A 15,518-nucleotide genomic window follows, 5' to 3' on the forward strand; every position below is an offset into this window, starting at 1 on the left:
TTGCAAAATTTAGCAAAGCAACTCTTATTTTGCGAATGAAGCCGTTTAAGCAAAATTTGTTTTTTATTTATAGTGTGTATTTAGGGCAGTTTAGGTTATTCAAGTGTTGTTTGCCATTTTTGCATTATTTCATTGCCTTTTATTTTTCTATTAAAAAATAATAAATATAATCTTGAGGAGTCATTGTTAGCATACAAACAGGTCCATGATAGATGAAAGCAGCTTGCGCAACACTTAGGAGCTATGTAAATAGCTAGTAAATAGCACACCAGACCTGAAACAAAGATTGGAGCTGAAAGTTGGACCTAAGCAACTCAGAGTGAAAAAATGTTTGTTTAGCACAAAGCATTTTTATAACCTAGAAATGTTCTAATGTTACAAACTAAAATAGGTTACCTTGTAAAAGTCTCATTTATTTGTAGATACCTATTATCACCTAGGGCACTATTTATCAATGAATTGAACAAAGAATCACACTATTTACACTGAAATATATGTAAATCTTGACTGAAAATTGCCTGAATATTGACAACCTAATGTACTTGATAATTATTATGTGAATGAGAATCTTTAGAGCTTATTGACATCTTTGGTGTTTTAAAGTATGTTAATATGTTTTATTAAGGCAACCTAACAAAAATTAATGGGCTGACCAGATACATTTACTTGCTTAAAAAAGCCATCATTGTGCATTGGGTGCAATAGATAATAAATGACAAAGCAACGAGGCAGAGCAAGTTGTCTAAACAGAAACAAAAAAAATATTTCACACCACCCCTGCAAATTGATCTATAGAGGTAGCTGAACATGGTCCCACCTTGCTATGCTTCTATACCCTAAATCAACACATAAATCAAACTCTTTTTCTTCCAGGGTGCAGTTTTAGTTTTCCAAATTGTTTGCATGGTAAAATTGTCGCCCTTTTTTGCCAAATAATTTGCTCAAGCTACATTTAGTCAACACTGCTAAACTATATAAGACTAGCTAAATATAAATAAATATTATATTTTATCTATCCACATTTAACACTGACTTAGTTAACTATTTCATTTCCAAACTACATATGCTTTTCTTAACATGCCTGTTAGCTTGTATTTTACCATGAGAATTGACAATATAAAAAGCTCAGATAGAGGCAGGGAAACCCTTAGAATACTAATTTATATGTGATTGCTCAAGGTCTCACTTGGGAACTGTGTGCTGATATTTGCACAGATGATGCACAGTGGATATTAGGAAGCTGAGATCCACACAGGATATCATCATTTAAGTAAGAAATACTGTACCAAACACACATCACTTTATAAGCCACTGTTTAAAAGGTTAACAAACAAAAACTTATACATTTATTAAGTCTTCTGATGTTTCTAGCCAACTGGTTGATTCTTTTCTATTCTATATTGCAACATATGCTAATCCTAAAGGTGACTCTTTCATCTGACCCAAACTCCCAACTCCCACTTCCCATATAGGTATCCTATCTGCCATTTCGCCAAAGTAATGTCCTCTGCGTAAAATACACAATTTCTTTCTTTATAGAGGACAGTACTGCTGGTGGCAACTGTTATGCATAGTTAGGTAATATTCTTGTCACAGAGATTTTGTTGCTTACCATCAGTTCTTCTGTCATGCAGTATTTCATAGTCTATTTTGGTAACTTAGCAAAAAAAAGCTTATCTATACCTGCCATTTCTGGTATTTTTCATATTATCCATTCAGGTACAGTGGAAGCCCTATATTTATTTATTGCCATCTTGTGATGGAAGAGCAGGGAGCATAATTTTTCTATAGTAAGTAAGTATTGAAAAACACAATTCAAATCTAAAATACTGGACCAAAATATAGCATCTGACCACTCGAGACTGGGGAAAATAGACTAGGATGAGTGAACCTGAATGATTATTCAAACTTGGAATGGATTTATTAAAACTTTTTGCTAATATTTGGCAAATAAACTAGATCAATTCCATGGTTGTTGAATCACTCAGGTTTTCCAGTCTTGGAGAGCTTTAATAAATACTTTTGAATTTTGAGTTTGAGCAGTATAATGGAAAACAGATGTGTCCTGTGCTTTTTTTATTATTAACTTGTATTTGTATAGCACCCACAAATTATGCAGCATTTCACAAAGTCCATATTCATGTTACTAATTGAGCTCCCTATCATAGGTTCCTTCACAGAGGGCTACTTCATCATCATAAAGTAATGAAATTCTATGGGGATTAAAATGTCAGATACCATTGTAATTTACATGCATGATTTTGGGATGTAGGAGGAAATCAGGGTGCCTGAGGGAAACCCATGTAAACACAGGTAGAACATACCAATTCTTTGCACTTGTGTCCTGGTGCAATTTGAATTTAGGATTCTAATGCTGCAAAGGGGAAAGTGCCATCCACTAAGCCAACCATGCTGCCCATGCAGTACTTATCTTCCCTGATCTAATTCCCACATTCACTTCTACAAAAAAATAATCCCCAGCAATCTTTACAAGTATTACATGTATGCATAAAATATACTTTGTAACTGAATAATCATAAAAATATCCTATCAGGTAAAATACTGGCAAGGCAAAGGAGAGTGCTTTCCACCATTTCACAATGTATCAGACATTCCACAGATATGAGATGCAAATTCTGTTTGAAAATAAATTTAACATCTCCATAAAAGATCAAAGGTAAGAAAAAAAGCAGATGAGAGATTAACGCAATCCTAAATTTGAGACGTTGCTCTAGGTGACTTTAATAAAGTGCTTTTGCATACGATGGCATGTTTTAGATGACATTTCAATTGTACTAGCGATTTGCATTCTAGCTGACATTAAATAACGTTCCTCATTGTTATGAATTATGGAGGCATTTTCATTTTAACAGCAGCAAGACATGAACTACCAAATACTTGTTAATGAAGGCACTAAGTTTTCCTGTCAATCTGAAAACTGATACAAGGATGTTGCTGGACTAAACCTGAAGGAACTTTATTGCCAGCTTCCCACTTCTGACATAGTACAAATCTCCTGCTAAGGCATTCTTCTTATTAAATAAAGATCTGTAACTGAACACATGTATCTGTAATATCACTACAATCCAAAGAAAATTAAAAGACAGATTATGTCCAGGATATTACATACAGCACCATAGAAACCTGGGAAAATCTGGCATGATCCTGTTGCTAGGATACCCGGCTAATGCTACAGCAGTGAACCCCTCTCACTAATCTAGTACAATCCATGCATGCTTCCACATATTTTGGCAGGGGAAAGCAAGAGTCAACCGACAGTGATTTGGAATATTTCTACCCAGTGTTTATGAATTCATACATTTATTTGATCTATTCCTTTAAGCTTCCACAAGCTTACTGAAATAGGAAATGTATCACTCTGTTAACAGTCTCCAGGCTGCTTTATGCCATTCAAAATAAAAAAGATTACTTTTTATCCTACTACATAGTCAATAAAACTGTCCAGAAAAGGTAATTATTTAAGTGATTTTGGTTGCAAAATTATAGGGCTCCAAAAATGATCCCCCTTAATCTTTGTAATTATAAAGTAATATGCACATAAATGAGTGAATACACTACTTTATCTTGTGACCCTAAGCAGAATGGACTGAATACAGAAGAAGGAAACATCCAATATTACATATTAACATCAAGCTCCCAGAGCTATGGTCCACCGCAAGGGGTCTGATCATTCAAATGATCACTTAATCCACTGGTGTCAGAAATATGAGATATAATGTTATATGGGAATCTAGCGGCATAGCTTCTGGAATGCTATATCATAAAGTATTTCAAATACCTATCAAGTTAGGGAGATTAAAACAGTGGTAGCTAAAGTGTTCAAAGAAGACTGTAAACTTGTCCAAGTTGCTGAACTAAAATTGGATAATTGCCTTTTTTATTAATAATCAAACATTAGTAATGTTTGTGCCAACAATATATTTAGCTTCGATCACTGTAGTTTAGGAACTTAAATTACATGTACTTCACAAACATCTGGGCAAAAGTATGAGATTGTGGATATGAATAATAAAGCTATCAGTTATGTAACAGTATGTCATTATTGTTAAAATTATAGTTTTAAAAAATGTATTTATTTGACACCAGCATATTAGACAGCATTGTACAAAAAAATTGGGTTGCAAATGACTGATACAAACAATGACACAGGAGGAGGAAAGGAGCTTACAATCTAAGATGTTGGGGAAGTAGGATTCAATAGGCAGGGGTAAGTAGTATGGAGGTTTTAAGAGGCAGAATAAGACAGGTAGGCAAATTTGAATTAGTTTAGGAATTTTAAGTCTGCAAAAAGTATGAGCAAGGCAAATATTTTTTCATTTACATGCACATGCTGTCTGTTTATATGTTTTAGGCAAGTTGCACATCATTTATGATAATAATGCATTGTTTCTTTTACACCATGCTTCCAGTTTATTGTTGAACATTAAGGCCATCAAGTTCATATCTGGGTGTAGAGACAAGACATGAGCAAATGTGTAGTGTCCAGTTTGTTAAGGACTTATCAAAAAACAGCTTGAAGTCTGTAAAACCAAACTATGCACCTGATTTATTAAAGCTCTCCAAGACTGAAGAGTATACGCTTTTATCAGTTAACCTAGGTGATCTAAAAAACCTGGAATGGATCTGGTCCAGGACTGAAAACATTTGCTAACAAATAGCAAACAATTTTAAGAAATCTTTTTCAGGTTTGCTGGATCACCCAGGTTCACTGATAAAAATGTATCCTCTCCAACCTTGGAGAGCTTTATTAAATCACTAGTTTTAAAAAATTATAACGCAACATGGTTGCTGACATGGAGAATATGTACCAATCTAAAAACAAATAAATCTTAAAATACCATATGACCGTGAAAGGGAACTTCTTATCATGTGGCTTCATAGAGGATATAAAAAAACATACCAGTCCTTTAAATACATGCATGTTGTGCTATGGAACTGTCAGTCATACTCTGGCATAACATATGGATCTACACTTTGTTTTTTAGCTTTTACATTTATCTTAGGTTAAATACAGTAATAGCACTCCAATCATATACATTTTATTAATGCTTTCTTAGGCTGTTTTGGCTGCAACACCTGATTTTGTCATAAAGTGGTAATAGGTTTGGATTGAATGGAACTGAATTGAAATATCTGCCATCCCAGCTGTAAAAGCTATTGTTTCTTTTTTCTTAGCTAAGGACATGTCATTTTATTGGTAGCAGTTGATGTACCTACATTGCAGTTATTATTTGTGTTATGATGGATCACTCATCAACATGATTTGGTTTACATGACATGGATTACTTTGTTTTAAAGAAATTGGTGAGGGTAAAGTTGGATTTTGGAAATAAAATGCAATCAATAGGACAGGTACACAGCACTGTCATTATTTCTAGTAACACCTAATGCGATTGGGTAAGGGTGCTATTCACAAGGGAGCAACTATCAGAGGCCCCTGTATTAAGAGGTGGATTTCAAGATTCCATAAAAGTCTCTATTAAAAAAACAACAAACACTAAGATGACAGAGGCAATTCCACTCTACTATCGGTTTCCCCTGTTCAGGGAAGGCATGGAGTCAGTCTGGTATTGACACGCAGGGGGAACACATGACTGTGGCAAGACAGATCTTAGCAGCCTATCCAAAACACAATACCCCTACCCCCCCTCCCTTTTAACCCATAGATACACCCATCCCCACTTCATTAGCTAATATTCACACTACACACATTTCTTTTGAGTAATGGCCCAAAGGCCTTTTATTACAATTTAAAACTTTTCAACTGTATAACAATAATAAACTTCCATACAAACTGTATTATAACCATAAATTAAATAAATAACCAAACAGAAAACTATAATATAACATTTTACCTTAATAAACATTATACAACAATTACCATTTAAACCCTTACTGGTTGCTGGTTCTCGTAGGCACACTAATTCAAACCGGTGGTCTGCTTTACCAAATGAATATGTGAGTATTGCTCCCAGCTGCCAAACCTCCCAGCTCGCGAACGGCATACCTTACTTAACCACAAACCACCACCACAAATTAAACCACAATTCACCAAAAACATGGAGACTCCACACCAAAGAAGGGTCCCCAATCCACCGTAACATTACACCAAAAAGACCATCACCCCAGGGACCTCAACCAATCACCCTTACTAACAACCAACCCCCTCCAACTGTACATAGTTAAACAATTTTAAAACCAATAAAAGGTGGGTGGGAGGTAAACTTTTGTCTCACCCTCACTAAGGTAATGGCCTCCCACTTCCTGTTCCTGACTTTTTTAACCACTTGACCCCTCCTTCCCCTGCACCCTTTCCCCGCCTCTCGCGTTTCCTAGCCTGCTCCCTGTCTTCCCAGTCATGCCGGCCTTCCTCTACCTCCTTTTCTTGCTTGCTCCAGGCCTGACTTGTTTGTAAATTCCTAATGTCAACTTGTTTGCTCAGCCAGGTACCAAGCCTAGAAGAGTGTCTAGTTAGAATATTAAGGGCAAACACATAATGTTTAATGGTAATAATGAAATGGTGCCTCTCATGTTATCAGAGCTCAATAACAGTGTTAACCCCTTCAGGACAAAACCCTCGGAAAACAGGAAATAATATTAAATTAGGGAACTGCCGCTGCTTGGCCAGATCAATCTACTTACTAAAAGATTCTTCATAAGCTTCGCAAGCTCAGAGGCAATGCCAGTGCCCCACACCTGTGCCCCACACCTAACCTATTTAATGTACAGCGCTGCGTAATATGTTGGCGCTATATAAATCCTGTTTAATAATAATAATAATAATAACCAAAACTGGGTCTGGGACAAAGAACCCCCACAAGGAACACAGGGCTCATGAGTCACTTCAAAACACATCCTACAATGCCTAGTCCTGTGGGGTCTGGATCCAGTCTAAAAACCAGGATGACCATCCTCATTGGACATTAGCAAAAAACAGAAGCATGATAGAAGAAGGAGTTACCCTGGGATGCCCAACAGTTTCTTGTTCGCCAGGGTCCGATCCTCAAGTAGGAAAGAAGCTGAAAATTTAAGACTTCCTCTGTTTCCCAGTAGATGAGAAGAAAGCATGCTTTGAGGCCTTTTCAATTTATCTAAACATTTATCACATTTGAATTCAATATTGGGTAATTTAATGTTGATGATTGACCCCCTTTGCAGTCCCATAAAGAACATTATCTAATAAGCTTTATTAAGAAAACAATTCTCATTTAGATAGTATCCCCACCCTGTGTTTTTTGGTTATACCTTTTCAAAAATAATTATAAATATGATGTTTGTCTCAAACAAAATATAGTTCTTAAAAGAAAAAACCATTTTCAATTTTCAATGAAAACTAAAGTGAAAAGCAATAGCTGTCTCTCTATAATAAAGTGGCCGAGTTCTCATTGTGGACCTGACTGTAATGGTAAAAGATGGTGCGGATCAATATCCATCTCCTTCATTCCTGAAGTAATAACTTTCAATAGGAAAATCTATTTATTTTTACTTACCTTTATTTTATTTCATTTTGGTTTAAAGAAGTTCATTCCAGAGGGAGGGTTTAGACTGCAAACAGCCTTCAGCAAAAAAAAAATGACAATTAAACTAAGAACCGAAAAATAGTGAGTATATATAGCTGCATAGTGTTTAGCTTTCAGGTCTTATAATAATTAGGTAATTATTTTGTCATCTGTGTAACAGCATTCACAGGTCATTTATAATATTTGTGCATGTATAAATTTTCTGGGCAGGGCTGTTTCTGGACATTTTTATGCCCCAACCAAAACCTTCTAGTGCCCTTCTTTCCAGTGCCTATCACTTACTATAAATGACCCATGTAAAAAAAATCCAACTTTGTCAACTTATTACAATGAGTTGATGATTTGAATTCACTGTATCAGCATTGTATCAGCTGTACCAAACTGATCAGTATCCACTATAGTAGGTGTCTCCTCTTATTTGCATGCGAATCAAGTTGCTGATTTACATCTCCTTGATCTCCATTTGTAGCCAGCTTAGATTTCTGAAATCCAACAGAAAAAGGTAAATGTTTTGAACAAGCAGCATTCTCTCATGCTGCCTCTGGCTTTGTATGCTCTAACTGTGTGACTGCATATAAATGGAGTCAGAGAAATTAACATTATCCAGCAGCCAAACAGAGATTGCCCCAGCCTGGACAAGCACCAGGTCTATTTTCAGAGCCTCCACAGAAGAGTAGAACAAGAATGCAGCCCTGCAGAAGACAGGCTTGAGGCCTTGACACACGGTGGGACTCTAACGATTTGTACTTTCCCTGTGCATGTTCCTAGTAAAGTACAATTCAAGCTCCTGGAAGCTCATTTTCTTGCCAATGGCCAACCGAATTCCACAGGTAGATAATAACTGTCTAACACAATGTCTTGGTGGGAAAAAAGAGACTAACTAAAGAACTAGGGATGAGCGAAAATGCCTCTGGCATTCTCGCAAAAGTTTCCTTGAAGTTCTGATGGTTCTGTGAAATTTCACGAAACCATCGGCAATCACTATAGGAAGATTATCGTGGCTGCATTCATAAATACAGCTGTGGGAATCTTCCGGTCAGTGAGCGATCCCGACAACTACAGGTCAGAATGAGGGCAAGCCTTCATTCCAACTTGTAGTGCCCGGTGATCTCTCACTAAGAGGAGAATTATCGCGGCTGCATTTATGAATGCAGCCACCATAATCCTCCTCTCAAAGAGAGATCAGCTGCATTCATTGAGAACAATGGTGCGATACCCGTCACTAGAGGTTAATTAACCTCTAGTGCCGCGGATCGCACACTATTCTAAAAAGCAGGGTTTTTTTATTTAAAATTTGATCTTGATATGCGATTTTACATCGGCCGTTTTCGCATAAAATTTGCTAAGCGAGAACGACCGAATTCGCCGCAAGATCGAGTTTTAATTTCTGGCTCGCTCGTCCTATATAGAACTTTAGCTGACAAAGCTTATGTAAATAAACTCCAGACAAACATTTAAAAGCACGGACAGTGGCATGGATACAGACCTTTGGACCCCAATGGACAATGTGGGGTAATATGGCTACATTTGGCTTAGACTGGTGTCCAACACATGCAAAAATGATTTTCAGATTTGAAAGCACAGGTAGTTACAGTATTTATGGTATAACAAAAGCTACAAAGAGTAAGTTAGCACAAAGTACAAATTTATAGGTAGTCCCCGAGTTAAGGACATCCAACATACGAACGACTCCTAGATATGAACGGGGCATCCCTGCTCACTTGTGTGCAGGACAGAGGCTTGATGGGGGAGGGGCAGTTTGCATGACCTGCACAAGAAATCCTTTGCTAAACACAGCTGAGGTTTTTGGGTGATCTTAAGCAATGAGCTTTTCTGCAACTTCTTGTAATTCTTTAATGATGAAGACAAACTCTGCAGTTGTTTCTCTTTGCATATCAAAGCACAGCTTGCTCCATAAGTTAGTGAATGTCTAGGCTCCATAAAGTTTTTTTTTTTTTTTGCCTTAATTTTATTATGCTCATATTCAGTTTTTTCTTAACCTAGTTCCCACAACAATTCTTTGTGAAGTTATTGGGAAGTTGAATTCTTTTTGACATAAGACAGAGTGTAAAGAGTGTATCAGATGTCAATGACAGCAATTTAGCCTGAGAAGAAAAACACCAAGATTGCAAGATTTTGGCTATTCTCAGCAGACAGAGACCATTTTTAACTCTAGACTGGAGGTGGTCTTATGTGTAACAGGTTTCCCTCACTGCAGCCCTTAATATCATCAATGGGCTGCACAAAATGTTTAGTATTTATAATGCTTGAGAGGACTGTCATATCCTGCAGTCATGCTAGACAGAATGATGGTCAAAGACTGGGAATGTTAGACACGTGTTTAGAGACTGAAGACATGTTACCTGAGGCTAGTGGAGGTCACTGCTGATACTAGTTATTCAACATTCCCACTACAGTCCAGGGTCCGGGGATTGTACAGCAGGTACCATGTAGATCCAGGGCTATAGAATATGATAATACCCCTCCCCAAGTCCGTCAGTAAAATGCAACAACAGCAAGAGATCATTTGCGCAAAGTAATGTCTAATGCGTGAGTAATGTCTAATATCTCTGTTTGTAAAATACTAAATATTATGTCACAAAAATGAACAGATATAAAAAGCATAACTTTTAAAAAAGCAAACTGCAATGGTTTTTAGTTCATTTTGTTTTTTATACTAATATCACAAAATCACATTCCATATTTGCTTTATTTCTCTATGAGTTGTGCACTACTTATTACTTCATTTGTTCTTTCTTTCTTAGTTTATGTATGAGTTCTAAAAATATGTTGCCAGCTTAATTATTTTTTTTTCCATGAACCTTTTTGTTTTGTTGTTGCAACATTTAATGTTTGTGTAGAGTCATTTCATCATCAAAAACTCTTTCTAATAAAGATCTAGGATATCTATGACAGCATGTAATCATATTGGAAAGTCTGTGCATGCCGTTTTGTTTGAATCATTTTTACAAGCCGAGACGTGCCTCTGTATAACTAGGTAGGATACAAACATTTTTTATATTGATAATCACAAAAGCCAAACAACTGAACTTGAGAATGATAATATGACACATTATGTTTTTTTTGAAATGCAAAAAAAAAAACAATGCAGTAATCGTTTTAATTTTATTTTAACACTTTCTTAAACTGTTGTTGCACAGAAATAAAAATGAACAAGTGTACTGATGCTTCCATTTGTCTGGCCATGAAATCCCAACTCCTTCTAGGTAGTTTCAGGCCACTCTAGATATATAAACCCATCAACATTTTTAATGTGTGTCTACCCCAATCAGTTGCAACAAGTCAGGTACAGTTCCTAGATGGCCAAACCACCTAACCTGGCACCACTCACACCTACAGAACAGGGGCTTCACAATACCCTCATGCCACTACACTCAGAAGGAAACAAACAATACTAAAGAAAAATCTCATTTCAATTGTTTGCACTCAAAGCTTAGTTATTTAGGCTACTACTTATTCTTTATAGATAGGCCAGACTTTTTTTTCTGTCCTCTTTAAGCAGCGTCACTTATGTACCCTGGTATTGTTACTGGGATACCCTCTAAATTGCCACTTGTCAACAAAAGTCAGTTAAGTTTTATGTTCCAGACTCACCTCAAATGCAGAACCTGAGAATACTTATCTTGTATCCATTGAACAACTGCTGTCCAAGCAAGCTAGCAACCTTGTATAAGGAGAGTAGAGAAGTGGTTTTCTTTTTGATTGTCCAATTTCTTTCTTCAAGCTAAGGGTTTGAATTAATTTGTATTCTGGTAAATATATGTCTTATAACAGAGACATTTTACTTCTATATTTTCTAGTTTTGATATTTTCCTAACTTGTAGTTTCATGTCATCTGCCAATGGCTCCAACTAGTCTCCATTCCACTTTTAAGTTAATGACTCCTATTCCTAACAATGTATTGACAATACATACATATACCAATACCCTGGAATGTGTAACATTGATATGGCTGCATACCTCCTCTGACATCTGTGATGACAGTTCTAAGATATGACATTGGAGAGTAGGGTAGATTGTATTGTGATTGATAGATTAATAATACCCATCACCAAAAAAATGGTATTATGTGAAGTGAAACATCTGCTGGAATGGTTACTGTATCTTATGATGCACAGACAATTTAGAATGAGGTAATTCAATTAAAGCCAACTCTTCTTGAATTCTAGATAATCCACTGTGATAGGTTTTACGGTGACATTCCAAAATATTTCTACATAAGCAATTCTACCTATAGAAAATGTTGGCTCCATGCCTGAAATGTACACAACTACACAATTGTACTTAAGAAACTGTAAAGAATTTTTTGTTTTGTTGTCATTCCTAATACTGTTGTTGGTAGTTTTAGTAGCTAATGGTGACACCACTGTTTTGGTTCTACACGAAAGTACCAATCAAACCAAAGATTGTATTACACTTAAAAATTGCCAGGCATGTGTTAGGTATGTAGTAACTATTATTTAATTCTGCAGATGTGTTGCTTTTAGAAAATTTGGTTTAAAAAATTGTGAATATTCTAAAAATCCTGTACAGTCTGTTTAGTAAACTAGACAACAGTGTCAAAGAAAAACTACAATGTTCTGACCTAAGGTTGCAAACACACATTAGATTTTTGTCATTGGAAAGGATCTTCCCAGTCTTTTCCAATGACAAAAGACTGAAAGATGCATGAACGAGCGCTGTACATACAGTGCCATTCTGCTCTATGGAGAGGGGAAGGGGGAGAACACCCCTGCGCTCCCCTTCACTTGCATTACGGTCATTCATCTTTCACTGTTCGTGGATCTACCTGGACAGAACCATTAAGGGGCCGGGTCCTCTCCTCCTGTATCACTGGCTGTATTTGTCTGTCATTTCCAACCCCCATTTAATGTACAGCACTGCGTAATATGTTGGCGCTATATAAATCCTATTTATTATTATTAATAATAATAATATTAATATTATTAGTAATTATAACAATAATGAACAGTGTCGATGGCTGTTGTACACATGTGAGATTCTCATCCAATACCAGCCCTGAGGTGAGAATCGGACGAGAATCATCTGACGAGTATACAAAGCCTAACCTTTATGTTGCATGGGGATTTTTTATATTTGACTACATTTCTGATTGAAGGAGATTAAAAAATCCTAACTCAGCAGGCATAAAGTGCAGGCACTTCTTGCAGATTCCCATCCCTCCTAATTTCTTTCTTAGCTTAATACTTTTCAGTGGTGTCAGAGTTTGCTGCTAAGGAATGTGTACAAAGCTGGAAAATGTAGACCATCATTGGCACTATGTGTCTCCTTTTTAAGCCCACAGTATGGTATTTGTGTCTTTATTCCTAGTGATACATTTAGGAAAGGTTGGGGGGGCATGTGACAGCTGGCAGAGTGAACAGTACTGGTACAGGTCACTGTTCCCCGTATTCATTCATATATATATAGATATATTTAGTTTCAAAACAATTACACAAGTAAACCATCATTAGGTGCCACGATGAAAGGACTTCTTTTCACATTTTTTATTTTTCATTCATAGTCTGTTTGACAAAAAAAAAAGGATGCATTTGTCCGCAATGTAGATGCATCTCATAAGAATATGCACCGTCTAATGAAATATAGCACAATGTAAAGCGGGTTTATGACCTTTGTCATGCTTTCCAAATGTACATCTTTATTTCTGACTACTACAACTACCATATATTTTAATAGCAGATTCTTCATTCACATTGTATAACTTTGTATTGTTGACATGACCCCTAAAATTTACTCCCCAAGATATTTGTTACCATTGCAATGCAGTAAGGAAAGATAATTGGATTATTAGGTTTGGTAAGTTTATTTGCCATTTAGCATTTTGCAATGTAAGTGAAACCAAACCTTTCCCTTATCCAAATTTCTGGAAATAGACAACTTGCAGAGTAGAGTTTGATTATATGGACAAGCGTTTCTACCATCTTATTTGGACAGTATGAATAGAAGCTTAATATCATGCTTCTGTATTACTATGTACTCCTTTGTTTATCTTCTCTAGCCATCTTTAGCAGTGTATTGATTTCTTTATCATTTTAGATTGCCTTTCAGCAGTAAAAAATACAACAATATTCAGAAATGGACAAACTCTAAGTTCAAGGGTTTTCATTTACAGTGGGTGCTGTTTGAACCCTATGTGCTTATTTAAGGAACCCTAACAATCATATGAAAACACTTTATTATATGTAAGGCTCCACACATGTATTTTTAATCAGGATTACATTTCACACAGATTTATCATCATGCACAAGTGTAACAGACTAGTCCTTCTTGAACACGTATCATTTCTCTGCATTCCCCTTTCAACCTTTTTTAATTTGTATAAATCTACTGCATTCTGACCTGCAAGGCAGTATTTCTTCAGGAAAGCAAAAATGTTTTGTGACATGGAAGAACAATTTGTTTTTTATGCTCAGACAAAGAATTCTTTAATGTGGAACAATATCCAGGTCACCCGCACAGCACAATGTGAAGAATGCAAACAGATGCACTGGCTGTTCCTCAAAGAACTGCTGGACTCAGGCAACTGCTGCTGAAAAACATTATTTTACAGGTCTGCCTTTCGTTTAATTTCTTTTGTGTTTTTGTGTGCATTCTTTTCATATTAGAAGATGTTTTCATAGGAAAATACTCTTACAGATACATTAAGACCTTTTAGTTGCCTTGCAGCTAGTGTACATGGGTAGGTTACAAATGGAAGCAAATTAAATCAAATAGGACTCATCTGAATGTAATTTTCAACATTTACTAGTATCTTATAATAGTCCCATTGCTGCTCTTTGTATCAATTGTAAAGTTAAAAAATCTCAACTATTTTGAGGATTTCCATGAGAAAAAACTGTGTGTATATTATTTTTTAGGGGCCCTCTGTTTGCCCTCCTGTGAAGCAGTCAAAATAAAAATGAATCACCCCTCTCCTTTTTTTATAAAAGTTGGAAAAAGCTAGACTCCCTGTAATTTTTTTTCTGTCCAGTTTGTGGTAAGTATTCCCACAGTTTCTGTTTGATTAAATAATTGTCACTGTGACAGTAATTGAGAGAAAAATCCTTCTTTTTGGCTGTTCCTTATTAGGCTGTTCACTTACCAAGGTGAATCTTCAACTTGCAAAGGGTAATTCACTAGGCCTTAATAAATGTGATGATAGTTTTTCTTTGCAAAGAATATCCAATCATGTGCATGTAATTCTTTAAACAAGATTGTATTTGTACATGATTGGATGGTTGAAGGCAACAGAGCTTCATCTCATTTACTTAAGCTAAGTGAAATATCTCTTGCGATGCGATAAATTACTTTGCTATGTGAACAGTAGATACTCCTCTAGTAAATCAATCCCTTTATTTCTAATGGAGAGAGAAAACACATTTTCTTAAAGCCACCCAATGACTTTCTGAGAGGGAGGGTGTCCAAATATCAATTTATTTATCTGCAGTATTTTCCCTTGTAGCTCCTCAAGATTTAAAAAAATCTGTTCTTCACACAGCTCCTGTTTTATCCAATCAGCTCTTGTTTCAAGTGAGTCACATAAACCACTTATATTCAATTCCAGAGAAACAGAAGTACTGTCTAAAACAAAAGGAGAGGGGAGTGAGAACCTGTGCCCTCGCGGTGTTGTGCATGAAGTAGAGGTGCCCTGTCTCAAGGTCATCATGCTCACTATCTACATCTCTCTGTTATGAATGGGATGATGAATAAGCCAGCCAGTCCACAAAGGTTGAAACTTGGATGGGAGGAATCTGCCTCTTACAACCTTGTGAAAACAAGCATAGTAAGAACTCATTCAGTCTGGTACATGCTAGCGGAGCTGTTTTTCTCCCTCCTGCTATTTACGGTTTGAAGAATTTTAGATCCAAACACCAGTGGATTAGTTTGAGTCATAGATCCATTAGTGGCTAGTCTCTTCGCTGGCCCAATTTTCTTCCCATTATTATTTTGACCCAA

The sequence above is a fragment of the Pyxicephalus adspersus genome, chromosome 3 (genome assembly GCF_032062135.1).
Source record: "Pyxicephalus adspersus chromosome 3, UCB_Pads_2.0, whole genome shotgun sequence".
NCBI lineage: Eukaryota > Metazoa > Chordata > Amphibia > Anura > Pyxicephalidae > Pyxicephalus > Pyxicephalus adspersus.